The 22,459-nt window shown below is 37.3% G+C and overlaps 1 long non-coding RNA gene across 1 annotated transcript in view; it reads right to left on the bottom strand.

The window, feature by feature from the left end:
• The window catches only part of LOC123676586, a 157,044-nt gene that overhangs the window by 113,576 nt on the left and 21,009 nt on the right, over positions 1–22,459 (bottom strand). The window contains exon 2 of the long non-coding RNA XR_006746977.1: positions 20,886–21,013. This is a non-coding gene — a long non-coding RNA (uncharacterized LOC123676586). The remainder of the gene's footprint in view (positions 1–20,885; positions 21,014–22,459) is intronic.

The following is a 22,459-nucleotide window of genomic DNA, read 5'->3' as shown; positions in this document are numbered from 1 at the left end:
TATCATTTAATTGATTGATTCGACTATGTAGGTACCAGCCAAATTCTCATCATTGTCGGGAGGTTTTAATTTAAATCCTTTGATATAAAGAAATCTGCGGCTGAGGGTTATTGAATATTCTCAAATACCTATAATAAGGCCGCTATTAGGGAAAGAACGTACCGAGAGTGGTTTCAATGCTTCACTTTGACCAGCATGGCGGTGGAGGAGAGAAGATGTAGAATTGAAGGCATTATTTGATCAAGACTCGTGTCAAACGCAACAAGAATTGGCAGGATTATGGGAGTGACGCAACAAGCCATTTCAAAACGCCTGAAAGTCATGGGAATGATTCAGAAACAAGGAAATTAGGTGCCGTACGAGTTGAAGCTGAGAGATGTTGAACGGCGTTTGTTTGCTCATGAACAGCTGCTTACAAGGCAAAGCAGAATGAACTTCTGCATCGCATGGGTTTATTACGATAATCCCAAGCGCAGAAAAACATGGGGATATCCCGGCCAGCATGACAATGCTCGACCCCATGTTGGAAAAGTGGTAAAGATATACCTGTTAACGTTGAAATGGGAAGTCCCACCACAACCGCCGGATTCTCCAGATGTTGCTCCCTCGAACTATCACTTGTTTTGATTAATTGCGCACGGCCTGATTCGCCAGCACTTCCGGTCTTCTGAAGAAGTGAAAATTGGATCGGTTCGTGGATCGCTTCAAAAGATGTCTAGTTTTTTCAAAGCAGGATTCGTACGCTGCCCGAAAGATGGGTGAAAAAAGTGGCCAGCGGCGGAAAATACTTCGAATCATAAATGTATAATCAGTTTTTTACAATAAAACCTCGAATTCCGGAAAAACGGCAGAAGCAAATTGTCCGCCTACGTATATTATCAAGTAATGCAAATTTTTCTCTAATTGCATTTTGTTGATTCAATTTTTGATATTCTATGTTCCATATTCGACAGTGCTCGACAGTGAACTCACTTTATCTACAGGAAACAGCTAAAAAGAATCAGTCTCGTTATTTTCTTTGTCCATCGAAGTGAACGGAAGACAAAAATGGGTCGAGATAAATTCCCCTGTCAACTCCGCAGCAGCTTTGAGCGATTTCCAAGCAGTCTCGGATCATCTAAATCCCGTACGAGCAATTTCGCGATTCCAAGGAAAGCACCTGTAGAACATTCGTTATGGGAATCTTTATAAAGAACAAGTTCGCGTTCTTCGGAGCGCCACATCAACAGTTCAAATTAACGTGACCATTATTAATTGCCGCTTCAGTCAATTTAACCGTGGTCATTCCCAGGGTCGCACCGCGTGGCATTCTTCGATAATTAAAAATTCCCACAGCGCGATATACAGGGTGTCCCTTATCGCGCCGCGATTGGGCCTATCGGCCGGCCTGATCGGTTGACCAGTGTTACAGTTGATTTACACCGGTCTTTGGGGAGATAGGACGTTTTTTGGGACCTCTTCTTAGCGGTCGAACCGACTTCGTTCGAGAATGACCAATTTTTTAATTGAATCTCGGATGTCGGAACTTTTTATTCGGCAGAGGTGTCAAAGCGAGGACTGATGCGATATTTCCTGGCCATTAAAATATTTTACTGAGGATTGAGAGGCTGCGATCGAGAAACAAAGACCTGCCAGGGTCGGCTTCAAAGAGATCCTGCTTGCATAACTAAAGGGTGTTTTTTTTTAGAGCTATAGAACTTTAAATTGCAATAAAACAACGATGGATTATTTGATTGACATGAATTTTATTTATTCGCAAGATAATATTGTGACATTACATTCTAAATAAGATTTCTGGCATATGACCGCCACGGCTGGCTCGGATGTAGTCCAATCTGGACGTCCAATTTTCGATGACTTTTTCCAACATTTGTGGCCGTATATCGGCAATAACACGGCGAATGTTGTCTTCCAAATGGTCAAGGGTTTGTGGCTTATCCGCATAGACCAATGACTTTACATAGTCCCAGAAAGTGGTCTAGCGGTGTTAAATCACAAGATCTTGGAGGCCAATTCACAGGTCCAAAACGTGAAATTAGGCGGTCACCAAACGTGTCTTTCAATAAATCGATTGTGGCACGAGCTGTGTGACATGTTGCGCCGTCTTGTTGGAACCACAGCTCCTGGACATCGTGGTTGTTCAATTCAGGAATGAAAAAGTTAGTAATCATGGCTCTATACCGATCACCATTGACTGTAACGTTTTGTCATCATCGTTTTTGAAGAAGTACGGACCATAAAGCGCACCAAACAGTCAGTTTTTCTGGATGTAACGGTGTTTCGACATACATTTGAGGATAAGCTTCACTCCAAATGCGCCAGTTTTGTTTGTTGGCGTAGCCATTCAACCAGAAGTGCGCTTCATCGCTAATGGACGTAGTGCGCGGTACGTATTCCGCACAGAACCATTATTTTCGAAATAAAATTGCACTATTTGCAAGCGTTGTTCAGGCGTGAGTCTATTCATGATGAGTTGCCAAACTAAACTGAGACTAAATCACTTGACAGCTGTTAAATCGGTCACCATCTTGAACAGTAATGCCAATTTAAAGTTATATACCTCGAAAAAAACACCCATTAGTATCAGGACGGTAAACTTATTTAACCGATAGAAGACAATTGCAGCTGGATGAGTATGATTCATCAACATTTTTTAGATTGGCCTAAGATATACCTTCTGAAAAATCACGCTTACAATACAATTGAACTTATGAAGAAATAAATATAAATAACCAAATCTTAACTATTTCCCTTTCAATAATAGAACATAAAAAGAAGTCAATCCAAACTATAGAAGAGAAACTCTTGGATGGCCTTGAAGATTCTGTTGTTTATCATTTGTGGATTGTTTTATGATCCCGAATGATCCATCTGAAAATTGTAGCCGTACGGTCCTGCGTCGGGCTACCGTGTTTTGTAAATCACCGGAATCCGACACGGTCTTCGTGAGAACTCGGTGACAAGGCGGATTCCCTCACAGATCTCCCCGTTTTTATCACGATCTGGACCAGGTAAGATCAGGGAGCGGGATTCTCTAATCAATTAGAGTTGCACGACGTGCAAGTTAATCTATACGGCCCTGCGGAAAGTCGCAGAAAAATTTTCGTGACTATATATCACGCCCGTGACGTGGTTCGTGAAAAAAAAAATGTGTGGGTGAGCTCCTGTGAGAGAAGAGGATCCTCAGAAGGGAAGGCAGTATTTCTCTTATGTTTGTATCTCTGGATGATGTGCTTTATGAGGAGAACAAATGTTCAGAACCTAGGATTTGGAAGATGAAGAACTGTTTTACAACGTTGTTGAAGACTGACGTCTTATTTTACGTGGGTTCCTCGATTTTTGGAATGATTCATCCTCATAAAATAAATTTTTTCATCTTCTTCTTCTGTGTAGAATTTTGAGACCTATCAACAATGAGGCTAGAGAGGTTGGAATAATTAATTACCTAATTATATCTTCCATTTTTTTCAGCTATTCAATTTGGAATACATAATCATGAGTAATTCAAATTTAACAGTATGAGTTGGGTTTTCCGAAAATATGGTTTATTTTATTACTTTGCTCCACCGTTTTGCAATAAATGGCTGTAGTGTAGCGGTATGTGGTAATCGAAAAAAAACGTAGATGTCATACAATAAGTATTTGTGAACATAACGCCATCGAAATATTAGTCGATTTGTGTCTGCATCATAAATTATTCTTGATTGAATATGTCAGCTCACGAGCCAAATTCTCGTTATTTGCCGGAGGTTTTGAATCTCTGTTTTAATATGAAGAAATCTGCTGCTGAGGCTCATTGAATGCTCTCAAATACCTATGGTGAGGACGCTATTGGTGAAAGAACAACGCTTCAAAAACGGTGGTTTTGACCTTTAAGACCGAATGGTCTTACAATTCAATACAATTCTTTTCTTTTTCATAAGAATCAATAAAGAAGTAAAGAATTGTATTGATTCTTCACTTTTTTATAAGAATTTATAAAGAAGTAAAGAATTGTATTGATTCGTAAATCGCTTCAAAAGATAACCAGTTCTTTCAACTCCGAGAAATGGGAGAAAGTAGTGGCCAGCGATGGACAATACTTTGAATAATAAATGTATAACCAGTTTTTTACAATGCAGCCTTGAATTTCGGAAAAAAACCGAAGGAAGCTTGTACGCCTAAAAAAAAGGTTATTTTGAGAGAAATCAATGGATCAATTGCAATGTTTTTTCTACGAGATGAGCAATCCTACGTGAAAGGCCGAAATAATAAACCTCAATTTAAAATTGGCAGTGTTGTTTGTTTCGTACGGTCAAAAATTACGAGTGTCACAACAATATCCACTCACTCGCCAACATCCACATTTTTCGACGTTATTTTCCAGCCATCAAATCGAAATGACGAATGCAATAAATAATCTCAATCAGATAGCATGCCATGCAACGTCAATGGCAGTGAAGACAAATAGCAGGCGATATTGGTAAATATATCTGATTGCAATTTGCGCCTCTTTAATCATGTGTCAAACCGGCCACCATAAATCCTGAAAGTGCAAATGAAGTACCTCTGTCGATGAAAAATGGCGTATCACAAGGTGGTTACAAATCGAACAGAGTTCTTCTTTTTGTTTTGATGTACGTATATGAAGACGCTCTCCATTAAGGCTTGAAGTTTAGGAGAACCTTTTTCAGGGAAAAATTATATTGAATCCATGTTAGGATGGGTATGGTAAGCTGAAATGTTTAATCGAGAATAACGTTGATGCTGACTCAAATCGACTAATATTTCGATGGCGTTAAGTTTACAAATACCTAAGCTTGTTGTATGACAGTTACGATCTATTTATTTCGACTACCACTTACTGCTACAGCCATCTATTGAAAAACGGCGGAAGCAAAGTTGTACGCCAATATATAATGAAGGTTTTACAATAATGAGTATTTCCAGATAGATTCAGAAGGAAAATCACGCAACAAAAAAACAAATTGACGCCCGTGTATTCTGTTCTTCCAAAAGAATCATATACAAACTTCCTCCCTCAAATGCCCATTTCCCAATTCAAAGACGAATCAAATATTCTGAAACATATTTACTGTGAGCGTGTTCTCGATCAATCGAATGGCCCCATAAAATTTTCTGGCTTGTCAATAAGATATGAGAGAGGATTGAATAAGCCCTATATTGCCTGTTTAATGTACACTATTTAGCATTTTTATGTCCGGTCCTTAATATGATTAAGTAGCATCTCAGTTCTATCAGCAAAAAAGTCAATCGCGATATGCATCTCGGAATACATAACTCTCTCTCACCCTTTGAATAACTCCATCCCTAATAAAGTTGAAAGCAGTGTTACGACTGGAGGATGGGAAGACTGCTTTTATAATATACCTTTTCGGAGAGATAGACGTCTTCTACTTCTATGGGTTCGGACTTGTGAACCTTGCGAAGAGTGTTTTCAGTCCATTCAGCTCGGTATATTTCCATTAAAAATTTGTTTTCACCTATTCATTCCTTAAAAAATTTCGACTTACAATAAATTGGAAAGACAGAATTAATTTTAAAATAGAAATAAGTAACAAGGGTCTCAATCTCACAAATTTGTGAGATTGAGACCCTTGTTACTTGTTTCTATTTTATTCTTAACTCACACAATGGGTGCACTTGCCTATTTGAGAATTAATTTTAGTTGACATCTTTAATGATTTGTCAACATTGGCCCAATGGTTTCGGACTAACGTGTAGCCATTTTAAAACTTATTTTGTTTTCAATAACTCTCAAAATCCCACATTGAGATTGAAATTTAGGAGTTTCCCGGAATCATAGATACGAAAGTAAAAATTTCTTTCAAAAAAATTTTTTTTCAGAAAAATTAAAAGTTTCTACATGGGAATTAGATAGAATTCTATCGATTGATTCGATAGAATCCTAGATCACGAAAATGCGTGCGCGCAGTTGTGAAACTGGTCCATTATTTCAGAAGACATAGTTGTGAACTGATTTTTGTCCAAAAAAATTTGATCATTTTCTCGAGGTTGCCATCTCTCCTTGCGGTAAGATACGGTATTGGAAATTCGATATGTTTCAGATCAGAGCGCGATTCATAATAGTATATTGTGCAACAAATGGGGAATGTCCACCTTTTCTCGTGAGTGTGGAAGTGAGAATGCGGCGAGTGCCGCAAATACACGAGCGAGAAAAAGGACTTTCTCCACATGTTGCACACTATACTTTTCCTACAACTGCACAAATTTCAATAATTCAAGTAATGGACTTGATTCAAATCAAAATGCCCTTCGTTGACAGTATGTATTAATTTATTGCGTTTCCATAGAAACGACTCAAGAGCCCAATTTCATTGGTCTACCAAGCGAGGTGTGGGCAAAGTGCCGTGAGAAATAATATTTCCCACAGTATGAGCTATACATAGTTTTGAAATTGAGTAAGCTATGAAGAATACGCAACTTTTCATAGCAGTTGTAGGGAAAAAACGTTTTTATTTGAGGTGACTGTGACCAATATTTTCGAAGATATAAGGATTTTTGTAAAAATTAAAATTCTTCTGATTTTTTTCAAACTTTACTATTGGTAAAGCCCACGATTCATCGAATGAAGTGTTAATCCTCACAAATTGAATTCTAATGACTCTCATAATGACATACCGTAATGCAAAATCGCCTGAGTCACAATACGAAAAAAAATATATCATTGTTTGCAAACCTCGCCCTTAGATTTCCATAAACAAGGCGTTCCCAATCCCCCAGATCTAATCACGGTCGAAATGACTTCTTCGCATTCACGCCTTCGAAAGAAAACATCATACCCGGCATTTTTTCAATTCCGCATATACCGTGTCCGAAAATCGTTAAAACCTATCCAAATTAATTTTATTGGACCCGCACTTCAATACCGGTTAGCGTTTATCAGGGCATTTGAATAATAAAACCATTCCACCCTCACGACTTCCTTGAGGGATGCAAAAACCGCGGTCACATAATGCGATACGATTAATGAGTTTGCACATGCCGGGGAAAAGTTGGACATTTTTTCTCGCTGTTTTAATTCGCTCGTGAAAGATTCGAATTGCTGACTGCAGCCCGCTAACGAACCTTTTATTTCATTTCAGGTCTAGGGTTTCGTTTCGATTGCTCGGGAACACGCGAAACTGTAAAAGACCTTCAAACATCCTGGGACAACCGACAATATTGAAAAATTGGCAACTTCGCATGGCTCTAAGAAATCCTACATCGAAAATTTGGCCTTTTGAACTTCATTCGACATGTCCTCAATAGATCCCGGCCCAACCAATAAAACCTTTTTTCCTGAAAATTCGGCTTCTTTCGTCAATAAAATCATCTTCAAGAATGATTCATGTAGTTCAACAACTCCATCAACTTTTCAATACCTTTCCTGTATGAAAAGATTCAAGGGGAGGCCTATGTCCAGGAGTGGATGCAGACAGGCTGTTGAAGAAGATGAAAAGATTCGTTTTTGCTTGCGAAGTAGGCTTCAACCAAGGCAATCATTTCTTCATCTTCAGGGAGGCCGTCGATACGGTTAACGAAACCGACGACATCCTTAGGAGCCTTGGCTATTACATCGTGAATGTCCAGAACTGAATTTCGTATGTGAGTAGTTCTCAGGCCAGAGTAGCCTCAGACATTTGCACACTGTGGTCGGCTGTTTCTACTTCCTTTCCACAGTGCCTGCAGATCTCATCTGTTTTTACTGTCAGCAATCCCACCATTACCCGAAGCTCAGCTCGTGGTAGCTTCAGGAGCTTTCTGGTAGAGGTAGGTGAAAGCACCACAAATGTCCTTGCTCGAGCAAGACCCGAAGTGTTTCTTCAGAGGGTTTTCCTATTGTCCTAGTCCCATTGTTGGATATATTGGTCTTTTCCTACATAAACCTACATAAAGGCTCAGGACCAATAGGTGTTAACCTTGATTCCATTATGGGTACCGAGGCATAAAGGCTCAGGACCAATAGGTGTTAACATTGACTCTATTATGGGTACCGAGGCATTGAAAGAAATAAAATAGCCGACGAACCTACAAAAAGGGCATCAAAGTTGCACCTGTTGGTCTTGAGCCCTTCTGTGGGCTTGGAAAAGACCAATATAAGCAGACCAATATAGTTGCAGACGTGGAGGTGTCATGGGAGGCCCCTAGGTCACTCTCTGAAACATATGATCTGAAGAGAGCGACATATGATCAGCCAGAGCTGTTGGAGGTGGTGGCGGCAAATAATCCTGGCAGAAGCATCCGAGTTCTACCCTTCATCATCGGAGCAAGGGGGTTCTGGTGCCGAGAAAGCAGTACCCTTCTACAAGCCCTCTCAATAGACACCACGCCAATTAGAAGGGACCTCGTGATGACAACTCTACGAGGAGGATGGTCTATCCACAAAGATGTCAGTTGCAGAGCGTGGGATTAGCATTTTATCTTTTGCTACCTGTGGCAAGATCCACAGAGCGTAATTGATCTTTTGTGCGTGTTGCATGTGTTCGTGTTCGAGATTATGGCCTTTTCCGCTCTAAGTGTGTGAGAGTGAACGGTTGAGCGTTATCAGAGACAATTTTTGATTTTCTCTTATACCATTGTTCACTGCCTACATTCCATTTGTTACCTTGTGATATATAATTATATGTACCATTGAATTGTGTCCTATATACACTTGCACTATTTGTAATACACACTGTCTACTTGAATCAAGATCTTTAACAGTGGTGCAGCAATGGGAGTGGGGCAATAGAAAAACCCTCTGGAGAAACACTCCGGGTATTGCTCAGGAAAATAAATTTGTGGTGCTTTTACCGACCTATACCAGAAAGCTTCTAAAGTTACCACGAGCTGAGTTTCAGGTAATGGTGAGATTGCTGATAGAACACTGTCGGTAGAAATATCTTCTGTACGGCATGGGCAAGTCAGCAGATGAAATCTGCAGGCTGCTCTGTTGAATAGAAGTAGAAACAGCCGAACACATAGGGTGCAAATGTCCGGGGTTGACTGGCCTAAGAACCACACACATGATGGGAGTTCTGGATACTCACGAAGTAATATCCAAGGATCCTGAGGAAAAGCAACTGAAGTAATGCCCGAAAAAATTGTTATCAGTTGACACTGAACCGAGCACTGTACACATTTATATTTATAGGAATCTTCCATGATTTTGCTGTTCCTAAATAAAGACCTCAGGTAGGGTAAATTTATAAATAGAGCTTTCAGCCAAAAATAATATGGTATTGTAATTCAGCAACTCATATTTGATGTTCCATACGTCACATAAGCAAGACAGCCTTCTAGACAGACAAACGGGAGTGAAAAGAAGAATTCGCGAATCGAAAACCCACCTCGCTTTGACGTAACGGGGGACCAGATGTTCATAAATTAGCGCACATTCAGAACATCGAGTCTCAAACGGTCCGAATCGACTTCGTTAGTTAATATTTATGAGCCGATGTGAGTCAGACGGGTGGAGGTGTGACGAAAAAATGGAATTTTTTCGCTTTTTCTATTGAACGCATGCATCAGGTTGGCGGCACAATGGATGGGAGCATCCATTCATCTCTCGAGCGTTCGCAAATTGCGTCGCGGTTTTTGCGCCGGAACGAATTAAATGTATGGATGCGATGTCAATCAGGCTGAAGGAGTAGCGACGCTTGGAGGAGGATGGATGATGATGTTTGTTTTCGCTTTCAGGGAATTCCGAACGATGGGAATTCTGATATGATTGAGATGTTTGTTTGCATGAATTCGGTGCTATTTTATTGTCGCGTCGAAGAAAAATTCCATTGGTGTTGAATCACAACGGCTTGAAGAGTGAAGTATAGAGCGATTCACTCATCTTCGCAGCCCCAATTTTTTCGAAAAAAGCGTAATATTTTTTGTTTCTTTGAACGACGTCAGTGTTGAGTTGAGATGCTGGTAAAAGTCGTCAAAAAAATAAAGACGTCAGGCGTCGCGGTGCTGAAATCCGGGAACTTACTTTTTTATCCTGCCATTCGAAAAATGATTTTTTTCAAATATATTTTTTTCCCATTTGAAACCGTTAGCGATCTGCTGCGTTCTTTAAGTTGATTTCATTCCGTTAATTTTTTCTGTATTGTCACAGTATGCCTTGATTTGAAAATATTGATTTGATTTTGTTTTTTAAAATCTAGAAAGCTTTATCACAAACCATTATTATATTTAATAAATAAAATACTTCAATCGCAATAAACAATTTTGTCAATAACAAACGAAACATTTCGAATCTTATGTTCTATATGCCTACTATTATGATTCATCCATAAATCATATCTTTTCCTTATTTTATTGTGAGTTATCTTTCCCAGAATATTAGGCTTCACTTCGGCGCATTTCTTTGTAATTTTTTAATTCAAATAAACTAAATTGTCAGAATCAGTTTTGTGTAACATATGTTAGATGGTTTGTTTACCTTTTATGGTATTTGCATTTCTAGCAAATATTTTATGTTTAATTTTAATGAAATTCCTGACAATTGCAAACAAATATGAATTGTAAGACATAAGATTAGTAAATAAATAAATAAATATTATTCAGGGTGAATCACATAAAGTAATCTATGGGCATTAGGTCTGGCAATCTTAGCGGATATCTGCGCCGAAGTAATCCCTAATATTCTAGCAAACGTAACTTGAAATAAATAAGAAAAAAAATATAATTCCTGTATGAATTGACAATTGCTGAAAAAATCCTGATGCCAAGTGAGTGCCTTTCTTGAATTTTCTTCACTTCAGTCCAGTATTCGTTGAAATATCATATTTCTTTCGAACCGTCCCTCATCCTATCAGCATGGCGACAGGGCATCAATTCACACTCATATAAAATGACACCTGTCGACATCTAAAATAGATAAAACCCTAATTGACTCATCTCAGCCGACTACCAGTCTTAATCAGCGTCCATTTGTAACGACGTTACACAATTATGATAAGATACCTGGCTTGTTTACAACGACACTAACTCGAGTCGGATGCAAGCTCATCTTATCATCTGCTAAGTAGCCACTCCAAGTGATCAACAGGTATTCGCACTTATAGCAACACGTCCAGTCGGTGATTTCCGACACTGACTGTAGATATCTCTAGAATTCGGTCGTTACTCAAGACCAGGTTAAGGCGACCACACATACGCCGGTCGTCGGGAAGAACTGAAAGGATGTGCAATGTTTACACAAATGCACAATAACTAACTGCTTTGATGGAAGTGTATTGTGGAATTTTCCTTCAGGTAATAAGTATTTTCAATGGAATATTTCAATAAAATATCATTTAACACATTTTGAAGCAACTGTGATATTAAATCAAAAACCATGTAGGTTCATCTAAATATTGGCTGATATAACCAAACGAGTGAGAAATATGGTTTTCCATTATCATGAATAGCCAACAGTCTTTCACAAAATAGAAATTAAAAGAATTAATTGGTTTATTTCAATTGTTGTTTCGTTGACGGTATATATTTCGCGTTTCCATAGCAACGCCTATTCAAAGGCCCGATTTCATTGGTTCATTACTGTGCAAAGTCATTATCCGCAGTTTGAACTGTGAGAAATGATTCTGCACCGCTTTTAACTGTTCAGTATAATATTATACATAGCTTTTGCGAATAACATGCAGAATATTTCGTTTTGAATGCAAGTAAACGATAATATAGAAGTGATAGTCATAGAAGAATATTATTTTTTTTTTAAATTTCGTTTAATTTCACCCCATTTCGTCATATCCATTATGAATTTCATGAATTCTCATAAAAATTCGACATAAATCTGCAGTGACCCACAAAGTTTCTCATATCATAACCTCAAAATTCAATTGGCATCGTTTCCGAAGCACGATTAATTCTAAATTTCTCCCACACACTAGAATCAACTGCAGCTAATCGAAGGAGGCCAGCCAGGTTTGAATTTGCACTTGAAATCCGTTATCTGAACAATTGAACACTAATCCAAATGTCACGGTCGTAGAGATTACGTGGCGTTTAGGAAGTAAAAGAGAACGTTTGTACCAGAATGAGGAGTAAGTGTACGATTGCCGCTTCAGATCGTGCAAATACATGAAGCTGAGACCGAGAATTTAATCGGTGTAATTTTAGTGTAATTCTCGTGACAGACACGGAAGTCTGCAGCGGCGTGCCTTGAGTTCAAATACGATTTTTGTGTTTTAGAAATTGGTTGGTAAATATTGATGATTAAGCAAAATATCGGACCGGCAGAAGTCTACTTCAATAGTTAACTAAGAAACTGAGGGAGAAGCAGTATATAAAGGGTGTTTTTTTTAGAGCTATAGAACTTTAAATTGCAATAAAACAACGATGGATTATTCGATTAACATGAATTTTATTTCCCCGCATCTTGTGGCATTACATTTTAAATATATGATTTCTGGCATATGACCGCCACGGCTGGCTCGAATGTAGTCCAATCTGGACGTCCAATTTTCGATGACTTTTTCCAACATTTGTGGCCGTTTATCGGCAATAACACGGCGAATGTTGTCTTCCAAATGGTCAAGGGTTTGTGGCTTATCCTCATAGACCAATGACTTTACATAGCCCCACAGAAAGTAGTCTAGCGGTTTTAAATCACAAGATCTTGGAGGCCAATTCACAGGTCCAAAACGTGAAATTAGGTGGTCACAAAACGTGTCTTTCAATAAATCGATTGTGGCACGAGCTGTGTGACAGGTTGCGCCGTCTCGTTGGAACCACAGCTCCTGGACGTCATGGTTGTTCAATTCAGGAATGTAAAATATAGTAATCATGGCTCTATACCGATCACCATTGACTGTAACATTCTGGCCATCATCGTTTTTGAAGAAGTACAGACCAATGATTCCACCAGCCCATAAAGCGCACCAAACAGCCAGTTTTTCTGGATATAACGGTGTTTCGACATACACTTGAGGATTAGCTTTTTTCCAAATACGATCATTTTGTTTGTTGACGTAGCCATTCAACTAGAAGTGCGCTTCATCGCTAATCGCGATACGTATTCCGCACAGAACCATTATTTTCGAAATAAAATTGCACTATTTGCAAGCGTTATTCAGGCGTGAGTCTATTCACGATGAATTGCCAAACCAAACTGAGAATAAATCACTTGATAGCTGTTTAATCGGTCGCCATCTTGAACAGTAATGACAACTTAAAGTTGTATACCTCGAAAAAAAACACCCGTTATAACGTATAGTATAGTTTTTCAGATCTGTGTTAAGATGGCTTAACTGAGTAATCTGAAGACAAAATCTGGATTTGATTTCGTGAAATTTAGTCAAATTCGTGAATGCTAAGTGTTTTCATTGTTATTCGTGGCTGTGTTTGATCCGATAGTTAACGAATTGAAACGTAAAAATGTAATGCCTCGTTTTTTTCACTGGACATTTTTGACATAATTTTAACCGTATTTTTTATATCACCCAATTATCTCTACTAAAATTCAAGGCTATGCCTTCGAAAAGCCAATTCCGACTCAGATTCCGAATCGATACAGGAATACCACATCAAGGAAAGATATGTTGATGTCATCACTTCTAAGTACCACAAGCACTCACACAAGCCATCGAATCCACATGAGGCATACTATTACGTTATTGCAGGGAATGTGTATGGAAATGGCTAAGCCATTCAGTGTCCGACTTCATTACCGTTTCCACTGAATTATCTGCGAGAGAATCTTCATTTCGGCCCATTCCCAAGTACCTCAATCACCCGATCGCTGCTAAAAAAAAGAACACGCCAAAACAACGAGCCGAGACATTTCACCGAGAATTAACAGTTAATTACGCTGCAGGGACACCCGTACACTGGAAGCAGCTGAAAAAAGCCACCTAATACGTTATAAATTACGGTCCCATCGCAATTATGCTGTCTGCAGAGACATCTATGATTGGATAATGATATTGACATTGCATCTCGCGTTATTAGAGTCTTGTTGGCCGTTGTCATAACCTGTAATCAATGGTGGAAAATGGCTGTGGCACGATTCGTGCATTCTTCTCTTCCGTTCGACATTGTCGGGTCGTCGGATGGGTGTTGGGATTCTCGCTTTTGGCCCCAGAAGGAAAAAGTCGAACTTGGCAAAAAAAATTGGTGGCTACAGCACAGACGTCTACCTTTGGAGATAGTCTGAAATATTTTTTGACAATGCCATAAAAATATGATGGGTGGACATCTGCCTTCAATTCGTATTGCGTATTATACAGGGTGATTCACCAAGATGACCTATTAGATGTTTAAGAAAAACTAATCATAATTTTGTGCTGAAAATTTGGATATAATTTTGTGCTGAAAACTTGTTAATTGGAGTTTGAGACAATGATCTTTCTCCCCCAATTTTTTCAAACCTTCACAACTTCCGGTTATACCGGAAACAAATTACTACTTCCTTATTTCAAACGGCACACCCAGTATATTATTGCATCATTAGATAGCTTATTTGATGACAATTTCAGCAGTATGCCATAACTTGGGTATAACCAACTGTTAATGAGTAAAAGAGATTCTTATGAAAATTGTTCGACGAGAACTCAAATTATTTTGAACATTTCTACAGAAAAAGATTTTTTCGGAAAAGACTTTTTCATTTTCGATTCTGCCAATATAATATATATGAGACTGTTTGCGGATTCGTCCAAAAATGTACAGGTTGTTTATGAAAAGATTATGAACTAAGACAACGCAAATCCTACGAAAGATTTTCATGCAAAGAATAAAACATCGCAACTAAAAAAATACGCTTTAAAATGTTTAATTTTTTTCACGTAAAAACTGCGTCTCATACGAAAAGAAGACTTGGGAGATTATTTGTCATAAATTGAACGATGAATTCGAAAATCATTTTCAGTTTAAATTTCCACAGTGGGAAACAATTTGAAAAATCATTACCCATATGTGCGCCAATGATAAACTTGAAATTCTCAATTGCATATCAATAAATACCTACTTCTTGAAACCAAATTTCTTTCGAATATCTCCGGTTTCAGAGCAATATATAAATAGTCCATTTTTAAGAAAACTGTAACACCCCGTATCTCGGAATATGAAGTTTGCGAACGGCGAAAATTATAAGCAAACTTTTATTATTTTTTCATGCGCCATCACTCCCTGGAGTTTGCTGCACTAACACCCTGTATACATTCTGTAACAATTATGAATGATGAAAAAACTGAATATGTAGATACCTAATAAGAAAATTTTCTCATTAATCCATAAGAGGGATTCATTGATATGTTATGATTTGTAGTTCTTTCATAATTTTCATTAGTCGCCCATTTCTAAACAGGAGTAAACAGGCCTTCAATCAATTTAAGGTGAATTTAATTCAGTATCTTCAGTAATATTTTGAAAAGAAGGAAAGTGAATTAGTAAGTTGAGAGTTTCTACTGAAAAATAAAACTAAAAGAAAAATCAATTCAACTAGTAAATAAACACCCAAAGAAAACTTAAATGCTTTTTCAGGAAGTAACGGATCCAAGTGATAGCTTACTTCGTTATTTGTGCAGAAAATCAAAAAGCAGCCCTACAATAGTCATGTTTCTAAGAACCATTTTGAGCGTTCAAACAAAATAAGTTTTCAACAATATCCAAATTTTCGAATAGAACCAATAAATCAAGAGCTACACCCAATTATACACGGTGGAAGTTCAAACAATACTAAAGACTCCCATGTTGGCAAATGTACACACCAAAACGAATCCGATGATCCATTGCACCGACCGCCATTTCTGCAAAACAAAACGTTTTGTGAAAGTTTACAACCGCAACAAATGCTCTACCAAAGATCAACACCCTAGAAGGTTCATTTAGCCTGGCCATAGCGCTAAATTAAATCTCTCCACTTTTGGACCGTATACATGAGAGAGATATTGTCGACCACTAGGCGTCTGCCTCAATTTACAATACCCATAAATTTCAATAAACCGAGCGTCACAATAAACCCAGAGTTCCTAAACGCCTAGTTAAGTTTTCAATGGAAAAAACCGCTTCTTCGAAAACCTCGATTGTTTGGACGTTAGTCAGAATAGAGTTGGAACGCTAATTGTGGGGTTATAAACCGATAAAACCTCAACATACACTGCTTCAACCAGGAACTGTCATAACTCGTAAATTTCTCCTTTTTCAGGGTTCAAGTAGCTGGGAAATTACTCTCCTGAGGTTGGATGTAACCATCCATATTTCCTGAATTCAAATCTCACAAACTGTAATCCCAGTAAGATGAATTTTTTTTTTGAGATTTGGGAAAAAGACCACACAAATTGTTGTGCCTACTAAACTACTAAATATTGTAATAGATCCATTGTTTGTGGTAAATTATCTGTCACATTATGTTATAAACTTCTTCACTTTCAGTACCTCAATTATCACATTTGGGAGAGGTTCCACGAAACTTTGATTACCTTACTATAAAATGACTTCACATGGATTCATTCGGAGATTTGTTCATACGAACAGTTCATTCTAAACTTCTAGATAATTATCTCTCAATGCTTTATTGCAAAATTCCTTTTTAATGGAATCGTTAATTTTCGAGATTGACTAGAAAAACACAAATTCAAGTGATTCTAACCATTTATGGACATTCTGATTTCAACAGTGAGCATTACATTCTGACCTCAAATGTATAGTTCGAAAGCTCTTGATTTTATATTCTTTATCGCATTCTTCTGTTTTTTTCTGGATTGTTATGGACTGAATAATATACATATCTCCCAAAACGTGGTCTGTGAAACCACTCTACTTATGGGATGTTATCTGATGTGTTTAATTTTTTTTTTTAGTGAATTATGACACTAATAATAGATCTTATCCTGTCATTTAATAGTTATTCAACCAAATGTCAGTTAATGAAGATTTTAATGGTCTTGATTAGTTATGGCTATGGGTTAGTTGATATATTTTAATTGGTTTTATTGATGCCTATAAGCATCAACATTGATATGAATTAGCAATTAATAGATCCCAACTTTTGATATCAAATATTCTTAGAGGAGAAGTTGATCGAAATGGCCTATTTAGAAGATTGATATGTTTTGAGCGTTCATTCCCTGAACAGGGCGCTATTTAATTTCTTCACGGTGTCTGAAATCTTCGAATTGTAAACCAGGATTGGTGAAGATTGGTAGATTTGTAGCAAAAATTTTGAGGCATACATTATATGTAAAATAACAACTGGAATGTTAATACCAAATTTCAGGAGAATTGTGTCAACGCATAGAATATTATTTGCAAAAAGTGATAGCGTGAAAATTCTCGAAAGATGAATTTGGTGGATTCGTTATTTCGACTCTGTGTTTTGAAAATTTGTTTTCAGAATCTTCAGAGTGGAAAAGTGATGATATCCTGTTTTTCGAGTCCGTTCCTGACTAAAGAGACAAGCAGATTTCTCGGTCAAACACCCATTGTGCACATTTTCACCGAAATCCACGCATCTGCCTCCTCACCAAGTCAAGAAACCAGGACCTGAGTAGCTGAGGTGGTTTCTTTGAGGGGGGTCATTGTCAAAGCACCCCTAGTTACTGCCCTTTCAAATTGGGGTATATGCGGTTGTTTTCGCAGTTGGACGTCCTCAATTGACCGTCACCCTTATAAATGAATTTTACTGAAAGGGACCTTTCAATTTTTGGGTTATAAATGACGTCGGAACTGAGAAGAATCTGAGAAGTAAGAAAAGGCGTAGGCAATTGTGGACTTATTGTGAAAGTTTGATTTGTTATTTTTGGAGATTTCGATGTTGTGGTTTACGCTTCGAATTGGCTGTCACAATTGGGGATTGACAAGGTGAAATATTGAATGAGGATGATATTTTTGCAGGGCACGCTGCGTTATATGATGAATATTTCTGATATAATGAATAGAAAGTTCGTTCACGATCGTATTGAAACTGAGTTGCTCGTAGAAAAAAAATATTTCTTTTTAATCTAGTACCTCAAGGTTTTTCTTTCATTTTTTCTGAATCTCAGTACCTTCCTACGTCATCTAACGTACTTATCCTCAATATGATTATTGTCCGAGATCGGTATAGTTCTGAACTTCCGTTATTTTTTATTTGATTTTAATCAATTAATTTTTACCTGATCACTGAAAAAAATGACGTTAATATAGCAGTGATATTTCTTCTAAATCAGTTCATTCTACTCATTCTACTAAGACAATTGTACTATCTACCTATATATTTCATTTAATGTGTTGAAGTTATTTTTAAAGGAATAATGAATCCGGCAGAGAGTCATTTAAGGATCTTAATTAAGTTCTTTATTAAATTTAGCCAAGCTTCCGACCATTTACATTGCAATCTTCAGGGCAAGGCCAAGTCAGGCAGAAACATAAAAACATCTATAATTTGTCCTGAAAATGGTCACGTGAATGGTCGAAAGCTTGGCTAAATTTAATGAAAAACTTCACTATAAGATCCTTTCTGCCCGAAACATAATCAAAAAAAAATTTTGGACCTACTTATTATTCTTTTCTAAGTATTTGAGATTGTATTTAACATTCCCTGTGTTATCAAAAGATGAATTAATCAATTTTACATCACGCGTACAGATACAAACGTGGCATTCTCAAAAAATCTCTCGAAGGCTTTAACTGTAGATTTCAAGATGATGTAGATGAAAAAAAGATTCCTTAAGTAAATTTTTTGTAATATTGGACGTGTTGAGATATCCATTGCTAATAACTCTCTATCAATTTCATTTTGAAGAGAGCCTGCTTTCTGCCCTTCCGAGGTGACGTTGGCCTACATATCGCCAAAATTTAATAAAAAATTCAAATTTTCGAATAGGAGCCCCCATTTGACACTTGCAAATATCTTATTTATATGCAGAAACGTTCTGCTGCTCCAGAATAAATTCCGTATCAAGTGATTCGACTTTCTGATGCTGGCCCGTCGATGAATAAATGACATATTTCCACTTATTTCGATCTCGTCGTTTTTCAATTTAAGTTTCAAGGGTTTTCCACCACCCCTCGGAAAATTATTGAGTAGGGGAGGGGGGTCCGTGCTATTTTTCCATTTGCATTAATTTTCCACCGTATGGGGAAACTCCATCGGTGTGTCTGTCAGATCATGTGCGACGTCTAATCAAAAACAGAACTTTTTGTCAAAAAAGAACCGAGAATTATAATTTAAAAAAATGAACTAATACATAGTAGTTTTCACTTAGACTCACTAGGAATTTGAGGGTCATATCTATGTTTTAGGTGATTTCTATTGATTCAATCTGTCAGTTCACCTTTGAGTGTGATCTATTTTGATTTCTCATTTCTAAACCTTTGAGAACAAAATTTCAAGTCATTCGAAAAATTTTCACGTTTTGGAATGTATAGAATCAAAAAATCGAATTTAAATAATCTTCCGTTGTCCCGATTTTTTCAAACTATGAGAATATTTAGGTCTTCAACAGGATTTTTTTAAGGAATGGGAACAAACAAATTGGTATACATTCGATAAAATCCATTTGAAATGAGCAAGTTGATGTTCCATTGCATTGTAATTGGCATTTGACTTTCTGAAAAGAAGAAAAACATGTGCAAAATCTTCATGGAAATTTCTTATTTATCCATAGAAATTTGAGGCAAGTTCAGATGCGAATTTTACTTGAAAAATTTCGTAATCAAGCTGAAACATTTTAGATTTTATTAGACTTAACAGTAACGTGGTATACAGGGTGTCCCGGGAAGAATGCGACAAACGAATACCATAAATTAAGGTCAACATGGAGGACCCGTATCAAGATGTTTCAATCGCCTGAGTGCCTTCGTTGGGGATATACAGGGTGATGTTCATCTTATGAGTGAAATTCTACAGTTCGATAATATTCAAGAAAATAGAAAAGGTCTTAAATTTTTCTAGTCCGGATCTGAATTACTCGATTTCAGAACTATTGAAGGAAGGCGATAGTAAACGGCGACAAAACTTGAAAAATTGAAATTATTTGGCGGATTTCTTGAAGAGTTATTGAATTAACAAAATTTCACTCATAAGGGAATGTTTATTGGTCACGCTGTATGACCGTGCCAAGCAGAGATTTAGAATTTTGATTATGAATTGATTCTTTGTGGTTCCGAAAACGGAAAAAAATCATAATGTTCACGTACAGGGTGATCCAATATTCACGAAAATAGGAAAAGTCTGAAATTATCCTAGTCCGGATCTGATTTACTCGAATTCAGAAATATTGAAGGAAGGCGATAGGAAAGGGTGACAAAACTTCAAAATTTGAAATTATTCAGTAGATTAGTTAAAGAGTTATTCAACAGTGAAATTTCACTCATAAGATGAACATCACTCTGTATATCCCAAACGAAGGCGATTGAAACCCCTTGATACGGGTCCTCCATGATGACTTTAATTCATGGTATTCGTTTGTCGCATTCTTCCCGGGACACCTTGTATAAAATAGAATAAGTCAATATAAATTGAAATTCATTGATTATTAAAAAAACTATTGAAAAGTAAAATATACAAAAGTTGCCTTTCGAAAATGTCTCTATTCCACCTTCTAAAGCCTCCAACTACACAGAGCTGTCAATCTGTCTGCAAGTGAGAAGTCCCGAAGTCAATTGAAATAATCCGATAATACAATCTTTCTCATTGACGAACAGCTGTCGGTATTCTCGGAAAGTACGAAGGGCGACCGAAATATATTATATCGACGGGATTTTCCCCGTACCGTTTTTACACAAGATCCACACTCAGCCTAATCCTACAGTCCGAAATAAGAGGCAGATTTCAAAGTGTTATTTTAACCGTACTCGTCGCGAGGAAGAGGCGACGAAAGAGAATAATAATACACCTTTTGTGTGCGCTAAGTGGCCATCCGTCAACCTCCCAAGAAGAACTATTATATTTTAATTTGGCTTATTTTTTCCATTTTACTCACGCTTATAAGCTTCCGCCGTCGGTATTATGGATATTCTCTACTGGGACTCAATTTGGGACGTCGTTTTTTGGATGGAGGGGAGAGGCTTTTGTTTTCTTCCTCGAGAGGTTCGGATTCTGTTTGTCCAACTGGAAAAAAACACTTTATGAGTTTCTCTATTTCTTGAAATACATAACATTTAATAAACATTACTGAATGGAATTGAATGTTATGTTATTCAATGTTATAAAACAGAAAAAAGAAAGCATGAATGAATTAAAACATGTAACTAAAAAGAGCTATAGATTTTATATTTTATATCTTAAATATCATTTGTTGAGGGACGAAATATCCAGAATGATTTTTATTATAAAATAAAAGATTTTCATTTCGAAAAACTTGTTATCTGGGCTTTCACTTTTGAAACTAACGGGTGTTTTTTTTCGAGGTATATAACTTTGAGTTGGCATAACTGTTCAAGATGGTGACCGATTTAACAGCTGTTAAATGATTTATTCTCAGTTTGGTTTGGCAATTCATCATGAATTGACTCACGCCTGAACAACGCTTGCAAATAGTGCAATTTCATTTCGAAAATAATGGTTCTATGCGGAATACATATCGCGCACTACGTCCATTTTATTTTGTTTAGCGATGAAGCACACTTCTGGTTGAATGGCTACGTCAATAAACAGAACTGCCGCATTTGGAGTGAAGCTAATCCTCAAGTGTATGTCGAAACACCGTTACATCCAGAAAAACTGACTGTTTGGTGCGCTTTATGGGCTGGTGGAATCATTGGTCCGTACTTCTTCAAAAACGATGATGGCCAAAACGTTACAGTCAATGTTGATCTGTATAGAGCCATGATTACAAACTTTTTCATTCCTGAATTGAACAACCATGATTTCCAGGAGCTGTGGTTCCAACAAGACGGCGCAACATGACACACAACTCGTGCCAAATGTTGGAAAAAGTCATCGAAAATTGGACGTCCAGATTGGACTACATCAGAGCCAGCCGTGGCGGTCATATACCAGAAATCATTTTTAAAATGTAATGCCACAAGATTATCTTGCGGATAAATAAAATTCATGTCAATCGAATAATCCATCGTTGTTTTATTGCAATTTGAAGTTCTATAGCTTTAAAAAAACACCCTTTATGATTTATTCTTTATTGAATTTCTCAAGAGTTTGCAAGACTTTTATAATTTAAAGGATCACTCTACAGGTGGTCCAAACTACACTACATTTTTTTTAAAGAAGTCAATTTTTTCAAATGGCATGCCCCGATTTTTCTTTTGCCTAGTGAGTAGTCTTCATTTTTTTGTTGAGACATGTTGTGCCTAAAATGAATAGAAGGTATTGAAATACGGTTTATATCATTCAGAATAATTTTTCATTTCTGTTTCTTCTGGAAGAACTGGGCTGATTGGATAAATACACCTCGTCAAAAAGAGCATCAACCCTTCTCCAGCAGGCCCCAAGGTCCGTATCGAGTAAATCTTGCAGCAAATTGAAATGGTCTTCTCCCCTTATAGGGAATATTTACCAGATAAGGCGAACAATACAAACGACGGAACCAGTATTATG

The sequence above is a fragment of the Harmonia axyridis genome, chromosome 3 (assembly GCF_914767665.1).
Source record: "Harmonia axyridis chromosome 3, icHarAxyr1.1, whole genome shotgun sequence".
NCBI classification, from domain to species: Eukaryota; Metazoa; Arthropoda; class Insecta; order Coleoptera; family Coccinellidae; genus Harmonia; species Harmonia axyridis.
The sequence above is the reverse complement of the archived record's forward strand: the minus strand, read 5'-3'. Positions and strand labels throughout refer to the sequence as shown.